This window comes from Myodes glareolus, chromosome 21, assembly GCF_982192425.1.
Source record: "Myodes glareolus chromosome 21, mMyoGla1.1, whole genome shotgun sequence".
In the NCBI taxonomy this organism is placed as follows: Eukaryota; Metazoa; Chordata; class Mammalia; order Rodentia; family Cricetidae; genus Myodes; species Myodes glareolus.
In genome coordinates, this window is record NC_142046.1 from 8,972,719 (window position 1) to 8,993,631 (window position 20,913).

At 39.8% G+C, this 20,913-nt stretch overlaps 1 long non-coding RNA gene across 1 annotated transcript; it reads right to left on the reverse strand.

Annotated features, from left to right (window-relative positions):
• Positions 1-234: 234 nt before the first annotated feature.
• On the reverse strand, positions 235-20,106 carry LOC148118648 (uncharacterized). Its single transcript, XR_015735889.1, has 3 exons — positions 19,968-20,106; positions 11,090-11,253; positions 235-610 (listed from the first exon to the last, which is right to left on the reverse strand). It is a non-coding gene; the product is annotated as an uncharacterized LOC148118648 (long non-coding RNA).
• Between the last annotated feature and the right edge of the window lie 807 nt (positions 20,107-20,913).

Consider the following 20,913-nt stretch of genomic DNA (forward strand, 5'->3'; position numbering starts at 1 on the left):
CCAATTGAATTGTTAAATGATTGCTTATCTATGAACTACACAGCTAAGAACAGATAAAATGCTCAGCTGAGCATATTGCAAAGACCTATGTGAGACATGAACTGTCTAGACATCAAATTATGAAATATTTATTATAACAATAAAGAATAAATGTAATACAAAATAAACAGATACATTTAATTCATATAATAAACAATAAAAACTCAAAAAATACGAAGTAGAAAAATGGGAGATAATCGGTAGATAGATTTTTCTCAGTTGTGAATAGGTGAAAGGAAGCATCAACTCAGATGCTTCTCGACATTTCTGTTTGGTGGTTTGATTCTTTTGTTGAAGAATTCTCTTATCTCTGTACAGACAGATTTAAAACAAGTTGTAACGAGTCCTGTCAGTACTTTGAAAAGAGTTGTCAGAAGGATACGGTAGTAATTAATGAAGAAAAGTAATTTGTGGTTACAGTGATTCTAGTCTCTAATGAAGGAAAAGAATGATGGTGAACTAGCTGCAGGGATGGATCCAGATGGGGCCTCAGACATCCTGCTGCAGCTGTCCCTTGTGAAGAACACTGTGGCACTTAACACTCTTGGGTAGAAAGGTTGTTTGATACTCACTGTTGAATAAAACAAAAAAGTTATTTTAGTACAAATATCCTCTCAGTCACTAGACTCACCTCAGTTCTTACTGCAATAGTTTCTAAAGACTTTCTAAAACAATTAGACAAATTCCATCAAGCAAAGAAATGTCAGGAATATGAAGGTTAAAGGGCTATAGATGTGTGACTATAAGTCCAGAATCTCACCTCCATTCTAGACTGGATTATAAACTGATAGCTGTAAATCTCTGGGTATTAGGGTGCTAACGGCTGACTTCAAAGAAAATTTTACTTCACTTAATCTATTATTTCAGAAATTCATTGTGCAGTATATCTGATTTCAACCATTTAGGAAGAATAACTTTTCAGTATTTCATCTGTATTCAAGAGAAGCAAGCAGAGTGACAGAATATTTTGAAAGTAGCAACATAATAAATACTGGCACAGGGCTTTGTTCTTGAGAATGGTTGATATTTTAACCAAGTAATTTTTTCTAAGAACTCTGCCATCCTCTGTAGTCCCATGGGCCACTAGGAGTAAAAACATAAGACATGAACTTGAGTACAGTGAGCACCTCAAACAGGATTCAACTGGGCATATAGATCATGCCCATGCACAGATTACATTTTCAGTGTTGATTAAAAATGGTTATAAAACGGTAAGTCCTGATCCTTCTGTCATTTGATTAGCAACTATCTGGACTTATGGATGTTTTAGTGATGACACGTATTTGAATCAGTCTTCCATTTTCCTCTGTTCTTAGTATTTATAGCTCTCAGTATAGAATGATGCTGTCAGACTCACAAAACCACAGTGAATGCAATCTATACTGCCACTGATTCACTATGTAACCTTGAGTTCCACACAAACCTTACCAAGGTTTTTATTAATTCTCAAATGTAGGATTAGGCAGATGTGGACATTGCAAAATTTTATAAAACATTTGAGGCTTTTCAAGTACAATGTTGTATGTAATATGATAATCTTTATCCAATATAGCATTAACTTCCTGATATGGAGTACAGTGCTTGGAGAGATGCTGAACAGTCATTAAATGTTTCCAATGAAAGTCTAATAACTTTTTAAAATTAAAATTGGTCAAAATAAGGAACATATTTTTTTATATATTTGGTTGAGGTGAAAGGATTCATGCCACATTTTAGAAAAATCATGTTGCTTTAGTCAGCGAGATTCCTGGCCAGCAAGGGGCTCTGATCCTGTAGCAGAAGATCCATCGGAGGGGTGAGTGTGCTCCTGACCCCTGGCAGAAGCCCAGAAAGGGAACACAGACATTCCCCGACACCCTTATCTCCCTGGTCATTCTGCAGGGGCTGCTTCACCCTGCTAAGCCCTCTCACTCCTACCCTATCCCAGCATTCACCCAGGAATTCCTTCCCTTATTCCCTCTCTTCTTCGGGGCCATAAAATCTCCCAGCTCAGCCTGTTTGGGCTCTGGTACTGGGTGGTGAGTGCAACCGGGCAGGAGGGAGTTCATTTGTTTTAATAGCCTTCCTGCAGCAAGGTAGGCCTTTAGTCAGCCATATTGCAGGCCAGCAAGGAGCACTGATGCTATAACAGAAGATCCATCAGAGGATAAGGTCCCTGGCCAACAAGGGAACCTGACCCTGTATCAGAAGTTCCATTGGAGAGCATTTGAAGGAAGAGATGGGCAGGCGCCAAGAATTCCTCCAACAATCTGAAATAAAAAAACATGAAAACACCAGATCCCAGCACTCTTACAACAGAAGGATTTGAAGAAGAGGAAAACAGTGTCATTATGAAAGCAATGGAGTCCCTTAAACAGGATATGATTAACTCCCTTAAAGAAATGGAGGAGAAGTATAACAAAAAGTTTGAAGAAATGAGTAAATCCGTAAATGACACCTGGGGAAACCAAGAAAAAACAATCAAACAGGTAATGGAAACAGTTCAAGAACTGAAAACGGAAATGGAGGCAATGAAGAAAACACAAACTGAGGGACGGATGGATATGGAAAATCTAGGTAAACGAACAGAGACTACAGAAACAAGCATAACCAATAGAATACAAGAGATAGAAGAACGAATCTCAGACTCTGAAGGCACCATAGAGAAAATAAACACTCTGATAAAAGAAAACAGCAAATCCAACAAATTCTCATCACAAAACATTCAAAAAATCTGGGACACAATAAAAAAAACCATATCTAAGAATAGTAGAGGTAGAAGAAGGAGAAGAATTGCAGATCAAAGGCCCAGAAAATATATTCAACAAAATTATAGAAGAAAACTTTCCCAACCTAAAGAACGATATTCCTATGAAGATTCAAGAAGCATACAGAACACCGAATAGACTGGATCAAAAAAAAAAAAACCATCCCCTCCCCATATAATAATCAAACCACAAAACATTGAGATTAAAAAAAGAATATTAAGAGCTGCAAAGGAAAAAGGTCAAGTAACTTATAAAGGTAAACCAATCAGACTTACACCAGACTTCTCTATGAAAACCATGAAAGTCAGAAGGTCCTGTATAGAGGTACTGCAGAAGCTAAGAGACCCTGGATGCAAGCCCAGACTACTATACCAAGCCAAGCTATTGTTCACTATCAATGGAGAAAACAAAATATTCCAGGATAAAAACAAATTTAAACAAGACATAGCCACAAATACAGCCTTACAAAAAGTAATAGAAGGAAAATCACAAACCAAGAAATCCAACATTGTCAACACTGCCTACAATAACTCAGACATCTAGCAACCCTTCACAAGCACAACTCAAAGAAGGGAAACACACAAAATCTACTACACAAAAAGAAATTAACTGGAGTCAACAGCCACTGGTCATTAATATTACTTAATATCAATGGACTCAATTCACCTATAAAAAGGCACAGACTTAGAGACTGGATATGAAAACAGGATCCAACATTCTGCTGTTAACAAGAAATACACCTCAACCACAAAGACAGACACCTACTCAGAGTAAAGGGTTGGGAAAAGGTTTTCCAAGCAAACGGACCAAAGAAACAAGTGGGTGTGGTCATTCTAATTTCTACCAAAATTGACTTCAAACTAAAATCAATCAGAAGAGATGGAGATGGACATTTTTTACTTTTAACAAGAACAATTCATCAGGAAGAAGTCTCAATCCTGAATATCTACGCCCCTAATATAAAGCCTCCTACTTATGTAAAAGAAACACTTCTAGAACCCAAGGCAGTCATCAAACCACACACATTAATAGTAGCAGACTTCAACACTCCTCTCTCACCAACGGACAGGTCAATCAGACAGAAACCCAAGAGAAAAATAGAGAATTATTGGAGAGATTGAATCAAATGGACTTAACAGACATCTATAGAACATTCCACCCAAATAGGAAAGACTATACCTTTTTCTCTGCAGCTCATGGAACCTTCTCGAAAATTGAGCACATACTCGGTAACAAAGCAAACTTCCACAGATACAAAAAAAATACTAGTAACCTCCTGTGTCTTGTCGGATTACAATGGATTAAAGTTAGAATTAAACAACAATGCTATGCCCAGGAAGCCTACAAACTCATGAAAGCTGAACAGTCAACTACTGAATCACCCCTGGGTCAAGGAAGAAATAAAGAAAGAAATCAAAGTCTTCCTTGAATTTAATGAAAATAAAGACACAACAAATAAACTCAAACCTATGGGAAAGGTTCACAGCACTAAGTGCCCAATTAAAGAAAACAGAGAAAGTACACATTGGAGATTAACAGCAAAGCTGAAAGCTCTAGAAAAAAAGAAGCAGATTCACCCAGGGGGAGTAGAGGACTGGAAATAATCAAACTGAGGGCTGAAATCAACAAAATAGAAATAGAGAAAACAATCCAAAGAATCAATGAAACAAAAAGCTGGTTCTTGGAGAAAATCAACAAGATTGACAAACCCCTAGGCAAACTAATCAATCAACAGAGAGAGAACATGCAAATTAACAAGATCAGAAATGAAAAGGGGAACATAACCACAGACACAGAGAAAATGCAGATAATCATTAGATCTTACTAAAAAGTCTGTATGCCACAAAATTGGAAAATGTAAAATAAATGGACATTTTTTAGATAAATACCATATAACAAAGTTGAACAAAGACCAGGTGAACAATTCAAATAGACCTGTTAGTTGTGAAGAATTAGAAATTGTTATCAAAACTCTCCCTACCAAAAAAGTTCAGGACCAAATGGTTTCAATGCAGAAGTCTACCAGAACTTCCAAGAAGAGCTAATACCTATACTCCTTAATGTATTTCACAATATAGAAACAGAAGAGTCATTGTCAAACTCTTTTTATGAAGCTACAGTTACCCTGATACCAAAACCACACAAAGACACAACCAAGAAAAAGAATTACAGGCCAATCTCTCTCGTGAACATCAGCGCAAAAATTCTCAATAAAATACTGGCAACCCGAATCCAAGAACACATTAGAAAAATTATCCATTATGATCAAGTAGGCTTCATCCCAGAGAGGCAGGGCTGGTTCAACATACGCAAATCTATCAATGTAATCAATCACATAAATAAACTGAAAGAAAAAACATATGATTATTTCATTGGATGCTGAAAAAGCATTTGTCAAAATTCAACACCCCTTTATGATAAAGGTGTTGGAGAGATTGCGGATACAAAGATCATACCTAAATATAATAAAACTATTTACAGGACTTCTAGCAGAGGGCCATTGGAGGGGTGAGATTGCTTCGGGCCCGTGGCAGGGTCCCGGTGAGGAGGAACTCAGGCTTTCCCCGACCCCATAGACTCCCAGGTCACCCTGCAGTGCTGGCTCCTCCCTCCCGCCTGCCATCCCAGCTCCCATCCAGATCCTTCATCCTACGATGGATGGTGATACAGACGGAGACCCACATTGGAGCACCATACTGAGCCCCCCATGGTCCAAATGAGGAGCAGAAGGAGGAAGAACATGAAAAAGAAAATCAGGACCGCGAGGGGTGCGATCACCCACTGATACAAGGGGACTAATCTAATGAGAGTTCACCAAGGCCAGTTGGACTGGGACTGAACGAGCACGTGATCCAACCAGATTCTCTGAATGTGGCTGGCCCGGAGCCTTTCTGAAAAGCCATTGACAATGACACTGGGACTTGTTTCCTCTGCATATACTGGATTTTTGGGATCCAGTCTGTTTGGATACTCACCTTCCTGGACCTGGAGGGAGGGGAGAGGAACTTGAACTTCCCACAGGGCTGGAAGCCCTGACTGCTCTTAGGGATGGAGAGGGAGGAGGAGGGGAAGGGGGGAGTGGGAGGGTATTGGGAGGAGGGGCAGAAATGGAAACTTTCATGATTTAATAAACAAAAATAAATAAATAAATAAATAAATAAAAGCTATTTACAGCAAGTTGACAGCTAACATCAAATTGAATGGAGAGAAACTCAAAGCCTTCCCACTAAAATCAGGAACAGAAGGCTGTCCACTCTCCCCATACCTCTTCAATATAATGCTTGAAGTTCTAGCATTAGCAATAAGACAACATAAGAGGATGAAGGGGATTCGAATTGGAAAGGAAGAAGGTAAACTTTCATTATTTGCAGATGATATGATAGTGTACATAAGTGACCCCAAAAACTTTACCAAAGAACTCCTACAGCTGATAAACACCTTTAGTAATGTGGCAGGATACAAGATCAACTCCAAAAAATCAGTTGCCTTCCTATACACAAGGGATAAAGAAGCAGAAAGGGAAATCAGAGAAGCATCACCTTTCACAATAGCCACAAATAGCACAAAATATCTTGGGGTAACTCTATTCAAGGAAGTGAAAGACCTATTTGACAAGAACTTTAAGTCTTTGAAGAAAGAAATTGAGGAGGATACCAGAAAATGGAAGGATCTCCCTTGCTCTTGGATTGGGAGGATCAACATAGTAAAAATGGCAATTCTAACAAAAGCAATCTATAGATTCAATGCAATCCACATCAAAATCTCATCAAACTTCTTCACAGACCTTGAGAGAACAATAATCAACTTTATATGGAAAAACGAAAAACCCAGGATAGCCAAAACAATCTTATACACTAAAGGAACTTCTGGACGCGTTACCATTCCTGATTTCAAACTCTATTACAGAGCTACAGTAATGAAAACAGCTTGGTATTGGCATAAGAACAGAGAAGTCGACCAATGGAATCAAATAGAAAACCTGGACATTAACCCACAAACCTATAAACACCTGATTTTCAACAAGAAAGCTAAAAGTATACAATGGAAGAAGGAAAGCATCTTTAACAAATGGTGCTGGCATAACTGGATGTCAACCTGTAGAAGAATGAAAGTAGATCCATATCTATCACCATGCACAAAACTCAAGTGCAAATGTATTAAAGACCTCAATATTAATCTGACCACATGGAACATGTTAGAAAAGAAAGTGGGAAGTAGTATACAAGAGATAGGCACAGGAGACCACTTCCTAGGTAGAACCCCAGTAGCACAGACAATAAGATAATCAATGAATAAATGGGACCTCCTGAAACTGAGAAGCTTCTGTAAAGCAAAGGACACTGTCACTAAGACAAAAAGGCTACCTTCTGACTGGGAGAAGATCTTCACCAACCTCTCATCAGACAAAGGTCTGATCTCCAAAATATACAAAGAACTCAAGAAACTACACACTAAAACTCTAATTAACCCAATTAAAAAATGGGGTACTGAACTGAACAGAGAATTCACAACAGATGAACTTCGAATGGCCAAAAGGCACTTAAGGTCATGCTCACCCACCTTAGCGATCAGGGAAATGCAAATCAAAACAAATTTGAGATACCATCTTACATCTGTCAGAATAGCTAAAATCAAAAATACCAATGATAACCTATGATGGAGAGGATGTGGAGTAACGGGAACACTCATCCATTGTTGGTGGGAATGCAAACTCGTGCAGCCAATCTGGAAATCAGTGTGGCGATTACTCAGGAAACTGGGAGTCAACCTCCCTCAGGACCCAGCAATTCCACTCTTGGGAATATACCGTAGAGATTCCCTATCATACTACAAAACCATTTGTTCAACTGTGTTCATAGCAGCACTATTTCTAATAGCCAGAACCTGGAAACAACCTAGGTGCCCCTCAATAGACGAATGGTTAAAAAGGGTGTGGAACATATACACATTAGAGTTTTACTCAGCAGTAAAAAAACATTGACATCTTGAATTTTGCATGCAAATGAATGGAAATAGAAAACGCTTTACTGAGTGAGGTAACCCAGACCCAAAAAGAGGAATATGGTATATACTCACTCATAAGTGGATTCTAGCCATAATTAAAGGTCTTTGAGCCTATAATTTGTGATCCTAGAGAAGCTAAATAAGAAGGTGAACCTGAAGGAAATCATATAGTTATCCTTCTGGATAACTATAGACAAGATTGATGGGCAAACTTGGGTGCACGGAGGGGAATGGGATATAAGGGGAGATAGGTAGAGAGAAGAGAGAAGGGGAGGATTCATGAAAGCTTGGGGGAATGGGATGGGTGGGATGGAGGAAGGATGGATATGGGAGCAGGGAAGTAAATATCTTAATTAAGGGAGCCATTTTAGGGTTTGCAAGAGACTTGATTCTAGAGGGGTTCTTAGGTCCAAGGAGAGGTCCCCAGATTGTTCCTTGGGCAGCAGAGGAGAGGGTGCCTGAACTGGCCTTGTCCCATAGCCATACTGATGAATATCTTGCATATCACCATAGAACATTCATCTGGTAATGGATGAAGATAGAGAGAGAGACCCACACTGGAGCACTGAACTTAGCTCCCTAGGTCCAAATGAGGAGCAGAAGGAGGGAGAACATGAGCAAGAAAGTTAGGATCACCAGGGGTGCATCCACCAACTGAGATGGTGGGTCTGATCTCATGGGAGCTAACCAAAGCCAGCTGGACTGGGAGTGATGGAGCATGTGATCAAAATGGACACTCTGAACGTGGCTGGCAATGAAGGCTGACTGAGAAGCCAAGGACAATGGCACTGGGTTTTGATTCTACTGCATGGACTGACTTTGTGGTAGCCTGGTTTGTTTGGATGCTTACCTTTATAGACCTGTATGGAGGGGGGAGGACCTTGGACTTCCCACGGGGCAGGGAGCCCTGACTGCTCTTAAGACTAGAGAGGGAGGGGGAGATGGGGAGGGGGAGGGAAAAGGGAGGCGGGGAGGAGGTGGAAATTTTTAATAAGTGAATAAATTTAAAAAATAAAAAAATCATGATGAATCACATAAGTAAATAAATTGGAATGCCTAAAACTGAAAATCTTCTGTTATTCTTAAGGGCATTGTCAATAAGACAAATGGCAGCCAAAAGAATGGGAAAAGATCTTCACCAACCCCACATCTGACACAGTATTTATATCCATCATATGTAAAAACTCAAGAAAGTAGACATTAAATACCAAATAATCCCATTAATAACAGGGTACAGATTTAAACAGAATTCTCAACAGAAGAATCTCTAATGGCCAAGATAAACATCCTTTGCTATCAGGGAATGCCAAATCCAAACGACTCTGAGATACCTTCGTTCACCTCTCAGAATGGCTAATATCAAAATCTTAATGAGAGCTAATGTTAGAGAGGATGTGGAGTAAGTAAGAAAAACACTCCTCTACTAGCAATTTGAGTGAAAACGTGTACAGCTAGTTTGGAAATCAGTATGGTGGTTTCTCGGAAAATTGGAAATCACTCCACCTCAAGACCCAGCATTACCATTCTTAGGCATATACCCAAAGGAAGCTCAATCATACCACAAGGACACTTGCTCAACTATGTTCATAGCAGCATTATTCATAATAGCCAGATCTGGAAACAACTACATGCCCATCATCTGAAGAATGGATAAAGAAAATGTGATATTACAAAATAGAGTATTACTTAACCAAAAATAACAATGACATCATGAACTATACAGGCAGATGGATGGAACTAGAAAGAAATCATCCTGAGTGAGGTAACCCAGACTCAGAAAGACAAAAATGGAATGATCTCACTCATAAATGTATATTAGATGTAAAACAAAAGATAACCAAGCTACAATCCTCAGCCATAGAGAAGTTAGGCAGCAAGGAGGCCCCTAAGTGGGATGCATGGATCACCCTGGGAAAGGTGAATAGGTAAGATCTCTTGTAAACTGAGTGTAGGTTAGAGAGGTAAAGAAGAGGGAACAGAGGATGAGAAAATGAGGGAATGAGATGTTCTAGATGGGGGAAAAATGGATTTGGAAAGAGCACTGAAAGACATATCTTGATAGAAGGAGTGAATATGAAGTTAGGGAGAAAACTAGTACCAGAGAAACTCCCTGGAATTCATAAGGATGACCCTAGGTAAGATTCCTAGCAACAGAGGAGAGAGTGCTATGATGAGATTGGAAACTATCCTAATTGTCAACATAAAGGCTTCATCCAGTGATGGAAACAAATGCAGAGATCCACAGCCAAGCACTGGGTTGAGCTCCTGAAGAGAAAGGAGAAGGGAATCTATGACCAAGAGAGGTCAAGATCATGACAGGGAAACGCTGACATGAGTTTGGGGACAGGCAGGGACACTGGACCTGCATGATAGGGAGCCTGCATGGGACCATCCTAGACCCTCTGCATCTGGGTGATAGTTTTATAGTTTGGTCTTTTGTATGGTCCCTAGGAGTGGGGCCAGGATCTCTCCCTGACCTTTGAGTTCACTCTTTGGAATCAATTTCTATGGATGCTTTATCCAGGCTTCATGCAAGAGGGAGGAACTTGGTCCTGCCTTAACTTGATATGCGATTCGTTGTTGACTCCCATGGGAGGCCTTATCCTTCTGAATGGAGATGGCGGAGGAGTAGATTCAGGAAGAAGATGGGGCAGAAGATTTGGAGACAGTAGAAGTGAAGGTGGTAAAGGGGAAGGGAAGATAGGAAGAAGGGGCGATTCGTTGTTGACTCCCATGGGAGGCCTTATCCTTCTGAATGGAGATGGCGGAGGAGTAGATTCAGGAAGAAGATGGGGCAGAAGATTTGGAGACAGTAGAAGTGAAGGTGGTAAAGGGGAAGGGAAGATAGGAAGAAGGGGAAACTGTGGTTGGAATGAAAAATAATTAGTTAGTAAATTAATTAATTAACAAAAAAGAATATGCACTTTCAGAACAATCATTGGCCATGGAAGGACCTCTCAGACAAGTACAGAGTTCAAGGAAGAAGCTGACAGGGTGATGTGAGGCAGAGGTGAGTTCACAGGGTCAGGTTCATTGTATCCCCTGCCATCATCCAGAAGACAGTGACTGCTTCAACCAGTGAAAAATACAAGGATGAATTTTTCTCTCATGTTTGCATTCTTTCCTTCTATAAATCATTAAAACCAAAAAGAGGTATTATTTTTCTTTAAAAGTGAAATTTTACCAGCTTTCTCTCCTAGTCATGGGTTGTTACTGGTTCTTCCAGTTAGAGAAAGGATTTGAAAGTGCTCTATTCTGTAGAAATAGTGTGGCCACAAAAGACAAAATATCATGCTTACCAGAACTGGAGCAGACTGATCACCATCTTCACAAATATCTATGAGGGGCCTTGCAAAAGGCTGCCCAGTGCTTGGGGCTGGTGAGTCCAGTCGGACATAGTCAGGGCCCCGCCGAAAAATCCAGTTTATCAAAGAACATCCTCTTCTAACTGTTTTCTTTGAATCTGAGGAAGAAAGGAAGTCATTACTTGCAGTAGATTGATGATTTCCTAACAAAGTACTATAATATTTGCTTAAATAAGCTGCATACATCAAATAATTTAAGAGTGAACAGATAGGGCACACTATAGAAGATGTGTGAAATTTCACCCAATATCTTATCTATCTGGTCATTTTTCTTTTCTGTATTTACCCTTAAATGACCTCATCTCACTGTTCAAGGTACTACACAGGATCCTGACTCTGGGAAACAACACCAAGTCACTTACTCAAGTCTTCAGATATGTGTATTTCTCTTGGAATAGACTTAGAAGTCAGAAAACTAGTAAGGGATGATGAGGCAAATTTTCAAGGCATTGAAAATAGAACACAGTGATATAAAGGAGGAAAGGGAAATCATGGGAAAATGTTAAATGATGTGGGAGTGAGAAGGCAGCAATGAGGAGTGAATACTGGGAGGATAACTAACATTCAGTTTTTTTTGAAAAGCCTTCTAGAAGCCAACTATTGTAGAAGCTGCCTAAATATATACACATACATATGTAAAAATAATATAAATGGAGTTACCCAATAGCTGGTGGTAATTCTCACTCTAGATCCAACTGTCTAACAAATGCATATTCTAGAAATGGAATACTCAGCCAGGCAGTGGTGGCACACTCCTTTATTCCCTACACTTGGACAGTAAAGGCAGACAGATCTCTGGAAGTTCAAGACCAGCCTGATCTACAGAATAAGGTCCAGTATAGCCAAAGCTGCTACACAAAGAAACCCTTTCTCAAAAAGCCAAAAAACAAAATCTGGAGCATGTGAGTGGGAGGGCAAGGGATGGAGGAAGGGGAAGAGGATGGGGGAAGGGATGCAGGGAAGAGAAGGGGGGAAGGGATGCAGGGAGGAGAACTTGAGGGAACAGAGCAGTCAAGATGGAAGAAGGACAGAGATGAAGAGCAAGGAAAGAGATATTTTGGTTGAGGGAGCCATTATGGGACTAGCAAGAAACGTGGCTCTAGAGAAATTCTCAGGAATACACAAGGATGACCCCTGCTAAGACCATAAGCAATGGAAAAGAGGGTGCCTGAACTGGCCTTGCCCTGCAGTCAGATTGGTGACTATCTTAAATGTCACCATAAATGTTTTATATTGGAAGGGACTTTGTATCTTGTATACAAATTTTGTATATTGATACAAATTTGAGATTCCTTTTGGTAAAACATACTGTACATATGTCTCTAATCTTGTTAAGGTATTGTACCTTTTCAGCTCATTTAACAATGTAATACAAACAACTTATAATGCACAGCCTTCAGACCAACCTAAAATTTGCAGGCAAATGGATGAATCTAGAAAACATATTGAGTGAGGTAACCCAGACCCAGAAAGACAAATATCATATGTACTCACTCATAAGTGGGTTTTAGACATAAAGCAAAGGAAAACCAACCTACAATACACAATTCCAGAGAACCTAGACAATAAATGAAGACCCTAAGAGATATATGAATCTAATCTACATTTGAAGTAGAAAAGACAAAATCTCCTGAATAAATTGGGAGCATAGGAACCATGGGAGAGGGTAAAAGTTGTGGGGAGAGGAAGGCAGGGGAGCAAAGAAAAATGTATAGATATATAAAATCAATAAAAAAATTTTAAAAAAAACAAAAAGAAAAAACCTTCATCCAGCAACTAATGGACACAGAGGCAGAGATCTGAAGCAGTGCCCTGGTCTGAGCTCCCCAAGTCCAGTTGAAGAATGGGAGGAATGAGAATATGAGCAAAGAGATCAAGACCATAATGGGGATACCCACTGAAACAGTCTACCTGAGCTAAAGGGAACTCACTAACTGCAGCTAGATAGGGAGGAAACCAGCATAGGACCAAACTAGATTCTCCAAATGTGGTTGTCAGTTTATGTATGGCTAGGGCAGACTGTGTGGTTTCTGTCAGTGGCACCAGGATTTATCCTGACTGCTTATACTAGCTTTGTGGAATCCATTCCCTTTGGATAGATAATGTGCTCAGCCTAGATATAGTAGGGAAGGCCTTGGACGAATGTCCACATAGTAATATGTGTTACCCTTTCTGAGAAATGGATGGGGGCCAGGAGGTGGAGGGAATGAGAGGAGGTGAGGGAGAGGGAACTGTGATTAGTATATAAAATGAATAAATATAGTTTGTTTTCCTTTAAAAAAAATAAAATAATGACAAACAGGGGCTGGAGAGATGGCTAAGCAGTTAAGAGCATTGCCTGCTCTTCCAAAGGTCCTCAGTTCAATTCCCAGCAATTACATGGTGGCTCACAACCATCAATAATGAGATCTGATGTCCTCTTCTGGCCTGCAGACAGCCACACAGACAGAATATTGTATACATAATAAATAAATAAATAAATAAATAAATAAATAAACATTTTAAAAAATAAAGACAAACATGGTTCCAGTTAAAAAGAAAAAAAGAAATCAGATGCTCTTGGTGAGTTATTGGCCAGAGGATCCCATAGACTCCTAAAAGGCTACTGACACTGATAATGGTTGTCTTCCAGAACTTGACACTAAGCTCCTATTATTGGAGATAACATATGTTTGACTCACAGAAATGAACAAGTCAACCTGGTAAAGATCTGGGACTTTCCTTCCATCTCGGCTATGTACACTACTGGAGAATAAGAGCCATCATCAACCTTACTTCACTGCAGCCCTGTGAGCTAGGATAATAAGTGTCCTGTGAAGATTTGTCCAGTGGTGCAACTGTGGCACAAATGTCATGGATTGCGAACCATGTTCTGAATGTAGTAAGGACCAGTCTCCAAGATGGAACACACATCTGGCACCATTATCAGAGCCAATAACCTCTAGCTAGATGGGTTGAGGCCTTAAGCAAAAAAGTATCACTATCTTTTACTAGTGTGTGTGCATAGTACTGAGCCAACTCCTACTGACTTATGATATAGATTAGTCCAATTCTCAGTCCTCATCAGAGTCACTTCTTTGGCAGTAGATAGTGATTTCACAGAGATCCACAGCTGGTCAATGTGAGGAGAATAAAAGGCTATGGAGAGCATAGTCCTATATGGTGCCAATAAATCATAGTTGTTCCCCTGTGACACGGGGACACTTGCAGAGAAGAGAGAAGAAAGACTATTAGAGAAGATGGAAAAGCTGACGCCAATGAAACAATGTTTTCTACACAAAACAGCAGCTGCAAACATGAACTGTCAATAGCTGTGACAACATGGACAAAGCATGTGTAAACCCAATATTCTAGAGACAATCCCAGCATGGGGAGTGGAGCTGGGCAGAAAGTCTCACCCACAGGTGATGGTTTATGGACAATTCCTATCTGCCAATAGTGAAATTCAGTTTGCTTTGAGGATGCTGTCTCCATTTGGTGGATCATGATACAGTAGATGGCCACACATCCAACAGTAGATGGACAAAATATAACTGAATGCTTAAAACTGTTTTAAGGAAAAATAAAGAGGACGCAAAGCAGGTGTGTTTCGAAAAAGGCTTGAAAATGGGAGTAGTTGGGGTTGGGATTAAATATGATATGTACATACATATATGAAATTGCCAGTTAATCAATAAAATCTTTTATCTTCTGTTTAATTAATTTTATTATGAATGAGACTACCAACCCATGAGTGAATTAAGCACTGCACACCTCAAAGCCTGGTCAAAATAATGTTGCTAAAATGTTAACCCTTACTTAAGTGATTTTTGGCATTGTAAACAAAACAGCCTCCTTAACTATATTGTATTTGGATGAGCAGCTGCTGACAGGTGTAAGGTTTTGAGGCCACACAGTTCCATTCCTGAAATTAAGACCCAGTCATCTTTAAAAGGAGAGAAAAGAAAAAGCACATACTTCCATACATCCAGGAAGATGTTTCTACAAGTTCATAGATACAAATATTTGGAAACTAAACATGGAGGTGGACATTTCACATTCTCTATGTAACCTGGTTCCTCTATTCCCAAACTGATTTCATTATTTTGAATTCCATCCGAATATACTCTACTCCTGCTCTCTAATGGAAATACTGTAAGAGGAAAGCTCTGTCCTAGCTAAGTTTGTGCCAACTTGACATAAGCAAGACTCATTTGGGAAAAGGGATCTTCTATTGAGAAAATGACACCATCAGACTGGCCTGTGGGAAAGACTATAATCTCTTTTTTTCTGATCTGTCTTACTTCCTATGTCCAGCACCTCAGCTCACTGTGGCTGGTGCCACCCCTGAACGGTGGTCCTGGGAGTTGTAGGAAGACAGGCTGAGCAAGTAAGGAAGAGCAGCACTGTGCCATGGCTCCTGCTACATGTTTTGTTGTTGTTTTGCCATTTTGAGAGCTTCCTAAGTTAGTCTGGGGGTTTAGGAACTAAAAGATCTCACCCTCCCACTTCCAGACAGAAATTGGCTAGAAGTTGCAGTCTGCAATCAAAGAGATTCCCACCATAAGGGTGTGCCCACAAAAGTCAGCATGTTCACAAAACCCCATGCAAAACAATGAACAAAAGGGCACGCTTAGCCACAGATGCCAAAGTGACCACTGGACCCAGGACACAGGTATCAGGCCCCAGACCCAGACAGTGTCCCAGTACCTTAACAAGCGCATCACTGCCTTCCACCCTGTTTCTACAAAAAGCAAGAAACTCCTCTGACTCAGGTCTCTCGACTGGAGGATCCACTCAGTGGTTGCATTGTTCATACATACCCTGTTGTTGTACTTTTTCAGTTCTGTTTAATCTAGCTTCATGCATCAGATTAGAACCTTATTATAAGGAGAGGGCAGGAATTCATTTACCCTGAATTCCCTCAGTGAGGGACTGTGATGTGGAACTGTGAGCTGAAACAAACCCTTTCCTACTAAAGTTGCTCTTGGTCATGTTGCCATATCACAGCAGTAACACCCTAATTAATCTATTTTCTGTCTCTTGATTTAGAATATACTTCAGCTACTCAATGAATAAAAATAAAAATTGCATAACCAAAAATCTCAGAAATCCTATCAGAATGATATCGTGGATATTAGAGATGTGAACACTTCTCAGTCCACTGTAACAAGTGGGACATGTGCTTCTGCCTTGAGAAACATAGATTTAGCAAAGTAACTTGTATCCATTATTAATATATATATTCATTAATCAGATTTAACTTAGTTAATCATCTTAAACCAACTTTAGTTAATGATAACTCATTGTTTGAACTAAAAGTTGAGAATTTGAGAATGAAAATTAGCTTGATTTGCTGTCACAAATCCTCTAGGACACGGAAGAAAGATGTGGAATCTAAAAGACACAGTCATCTCTAATCTCTGGTGTTGGATGGGCAGAGTGAAAAAATCAGGTTACCAGATGAAGACCTCTCATCTTACAAGAAATCATTTGCATTTTCAGAGCAGTAATGATGTTGTATTTGGAGTTGATCTTGTATCCTGCCACATTGCTAAAGGATATCAGCTGTAGGAGTTCTTTGATAGAGTTTTTGGGGTCGCTTCTGTACACTATCATATCATCTGTAAATAACGAAAGTTTAACTTCTTCCTTTCCAATTTTAATCCCCTTGATCTCCTTATGTTGTCTTATTGCTATTGCCAGAACTTCAAGCACTATATTGAAGAGGTATGGAGAGAGTGGACAGCCTTGTCTTGTTCCTGATTTTAGTGGAATGGCTTTGAGTTTCTCTCCATTTAATTTGATGTTAGCCGTCAGCTTGCTGTATTTAGCTTTTATTATACTGAGGTATGAACCTTGTATCCCTAATCTCTCCAAGACCTTTATCATAAAGGGGTGTTGAATTTTGTCAAATGCTTTTTCAGCATCTAATGAAATGATCATATGGCTTTTTTCTTTAATTTACTTATATGATAGATTACATTGATAGATTTGCGTTGTTGAACCAGCCCTGCATCTCTGGGATGAAGCCTACTTGATCATGATGGATAATTTTTTGAATGTGTTCTTGGATTCGGTTTGCAAGTATTTTATTGAGAATTTTTGTGTTGATGTTCATGAGTGAGATTGGCCTGTAATTCTCTTTCTTGGTTGAGTCTTTGTGTGGTTTGGTATCAGGGTGACTGTAGTTTCATAAAAGGAGTTTGGCAATGACTCTTCTGTGTCTGTTTTGTGAAATACATTAAGGAGTATAGGTATCAGCTTTTCTTGGAAGTTCTGGCTTCCTTGGTTTGCGATTTCCCTTCTAGTATTTTCGGTAAGGCTGGGTTTGTGGTTAAGTATTGTTAAATCTGTTTTTGTCTTGGATATCTGGTTTTCTCCATTGATGGTGAATGCAAACTTTGCTGGATATAGTAGTCTGGACTTGCATGCAATGGTTTCTTAGGGTCTGCAGCACATCTATCCAAGACATTCTGGCTTTCATGGTTTCGATTGAGAAGTCAGGTGTAATTCTGATAGGTTTCCCTTAATGTGTAACTTCACCTTTTTCCCTTGCTGCTCTTAATATTCGCTCTTTATTCTGTATGTCTTGTGTTTTGATTATTATATGGCAAGGGGATTCTTTTTTTTATCCAGTCTATTTGGTGTTCTGTATGCTTCTTGTATCTTCATAGAAATATCATTCTTTAGGTTGGAAAAGTTTTCTTCTATAATTTTGCGCACTCAACCCTCTGGGAGGGTAGCCGCAGTGCAGGAGCAGGAACTGTTCCTGGGCCAAGAATCTCACAGACAATAGGGCAGGCTTGAAGGAGGGCAGAGATTTCCCCAACTAGTTCCCTGGGCAGCAGAGGAGAGGGTGCCTGAACTGGCCTTATCCTTATGGCCACATTAATGAATATCTTGCATATCACCATAGAACCTTCTTCCCGCGATGAATGGAGATAGAGACAGAGACCCATGATGGAGCACTGGACTGATCTCCCAAGGTCCAAATGAGGAGCAGAAGGAGGGTAGAACATGTGCAAGGAAGTTAGGACCGTGAGGGATGCGTCCACCCACTGAGACAGTGGGACTGATCTAATGAGAGCTCACCAAGGCCAGCTGGACTGGGACTGATGGAGCATGTGATCAAACTGGACTCTCTGAATGTGGCTGACAATGAGGGCTGACTGAGAAGCCAAGGACAATGGCACTGGGTTTTTATTGTACTGCATGAACTGGCCTTGTGGAAGCCTAGTCTGTGTAGATGCTCACCTTCCTAGACCTGGATGGAAGGGGGAGGACTTTGGACTTCCCATAGGACAGGAAACCCTGAATGCCCTTAGGACTGGAGAGGGAGGGGGAGAGGGAGTGGGGGGAGTGGGAGGCTATTGGTAGGGGGGAGGAAGTGGAAAGTTTTATAAATAAAACAAAAAGAAGTAAAAAAAAACTAAATATGTTGTATTTGTGCTTTTCTTTATGAATGTGGCATGCTCCACTCATGCTAGCTCATACGAAGTTGCCTCTGCTAAACTGATGGAAAAAAATTATATTTAGACTTTGTTCTTAACCAAGGAAGATTGATAAAGGTTTGTAATGATTAATTTGATTCACCTTTTTACAAAAATGTATTTATTTATTATATACTGCTTTCTACCTGCATGTGTGCTTGAGCCCCAGAAGAGGGCACCAAATAGAGGCACCAGACCTCATTACAGAGAGCTATGAGCTGCCAAGTGGTAATCAGGAATTGAACTCACAACCTCTGAAAGAGCAGCCAGTGGTCTGAATCTCAGAGGAACTTCTCCAGTATGTTCATTTGCCTTTTTAATACCCCACACTTTGTTTAAGTCTGTCAAACCCTTTTTGTAGCTCCAGCCATGTCAAACAAACATTCATTAGAAATCTGGTGATAAACCAGGCGTTGGTGGTGCATAGCTTTAATTTCAGCAGAACTCTGTGAGTTCAAGGCCATCCTGGTCTACAAGAGCTACTTCAAGGCCAGGCTCAAAAGCTACAGAAAAATTCTGTCTCGAAAAAAAAGAATTAAAAAAGAAAAGAAAAGAAAGTAATCAGGAGAGAGCAGTGCACAGGCTTCTTATCCCAGTATTAAGAAGGCGGGGGCATTTGTATCTCTATGAGTTCAGGCAACCTGGTCTATAAAGAGAGTTCCTGGATAGCCAGGCAGTCACAAAGAGAAACCCTGTCACAAAACAAATAAAGAAACCCAGAGAGACTGATATCACAAAGAACACACAAATTGACAGGGATCTAGTTTCCCCTTCTAAGTGTGTCTAAAATAATGTAACTTCTTATCATATATAACAAGCATGGTATTCTGATTCCCTTAGAGCCTTTCTGTTTGAAAAAAATGTAATCAGATGATTTTACAACTGTTTAGAGGAAGTGATTTTTTTTATTGGGTCTTTTGTTTTCTCTGTCATTCACATTTAGTTTTTATGCTTACTGTTCCAAACACAGTCTTATTAAAGAATTTTAAAATACCAAAACTATAACTCCTAACAGTGTATTGCTTTCTGTTATGAGGTTAGTATCATATAATGAATTTCTATAAAGTGTTGTCAAATTGATTATGACACAAATAACATGTATACCAAAAAACTGTTATGTTAATCAAGCAAAAAATAGCTGGATGCACACACACAGTAACAATCACAACCAAGCATCTTTAGTACAATTTCTTTTCTTTCATATTTACTTCCCTAATTGACGATATGTTTTCATTACATAAAGAAACAACAGTGAGGTCACAAGGGAATTACTCTTGGGAAATAGGAATGGTAGAATTTAAGAACCTGTAAAATAAAAAACTAGAAGGTAGGAGACTCACTGCTCTGGTCTTTGGGTGGGTCTTTGGGCTTCAGGATGAATAATCCTGGCACATGTGGGGACTGTAGCTCCCGGATTGCCTTGTTGATATCAAGATAACCAGTGTAGTCACTTGGCCCCACTGCCACAAAGGTAGAACTTCGAAGGTCACTCATTCTGATGGCATATGGGTTCTCATGTCCTGTGTAGAGAAAATACTAAATACAGATTAATGCTAACAGTGATGAATGACCAAAAAGTCCTTTTTGTGAGCATGAGCACATATTTAAAAGAGCTGCAGATTTCCTCTGGCTCTTAGATCTTTGGACTGATCAGATATTGTTGCAGGCAGAGAGTTTACAATATGTAGCAATCAACAGCCAGTCAGAGAATAAGTTTCTGTAGAGTCCACAGCTCTATTGGTTCATCTATAATGCAATTGTTGTACCTAAGGTTGGACAGCTTCCTAGGGGAGTAGGAAGAAAGCTTGTGAGACCCAGAGAACCTGGACATTTTCTAGGAGATCTTGTCTTCAGTGGATGAGACAAAAGCTGCACACCTGAAATCTCAACAATATAATTCCCTAAATGAGACTCAAAAAAGGGGCAGCACCAATTGAACTGCCACTGTGGGTGGGGAGATCTCACAAGGCCTCACCCTTAGATGAAGAGCTAAAAACAGTCAGTGAGTCAGTGGCTGCTCAGAGGGAGGAGAATGTGACTTCCCCAGGGATGGACCAACTATAGGGGATTTTCTGACCCAATTGCTCATCTCTAAGCACATACCCCTATGAGACACAATAAATGTGCTCTTTCTTTTTGCCTTACACACACACACACACACACACACACACACACACACACACACACACACAGCCAACCAAATAAACAAAGAAGCAAAGGAATAAGTTTAATTTTAAATGGTTATAAAATTGAAGGGGACTAAGAGAAATGTACAAAGAGATGACA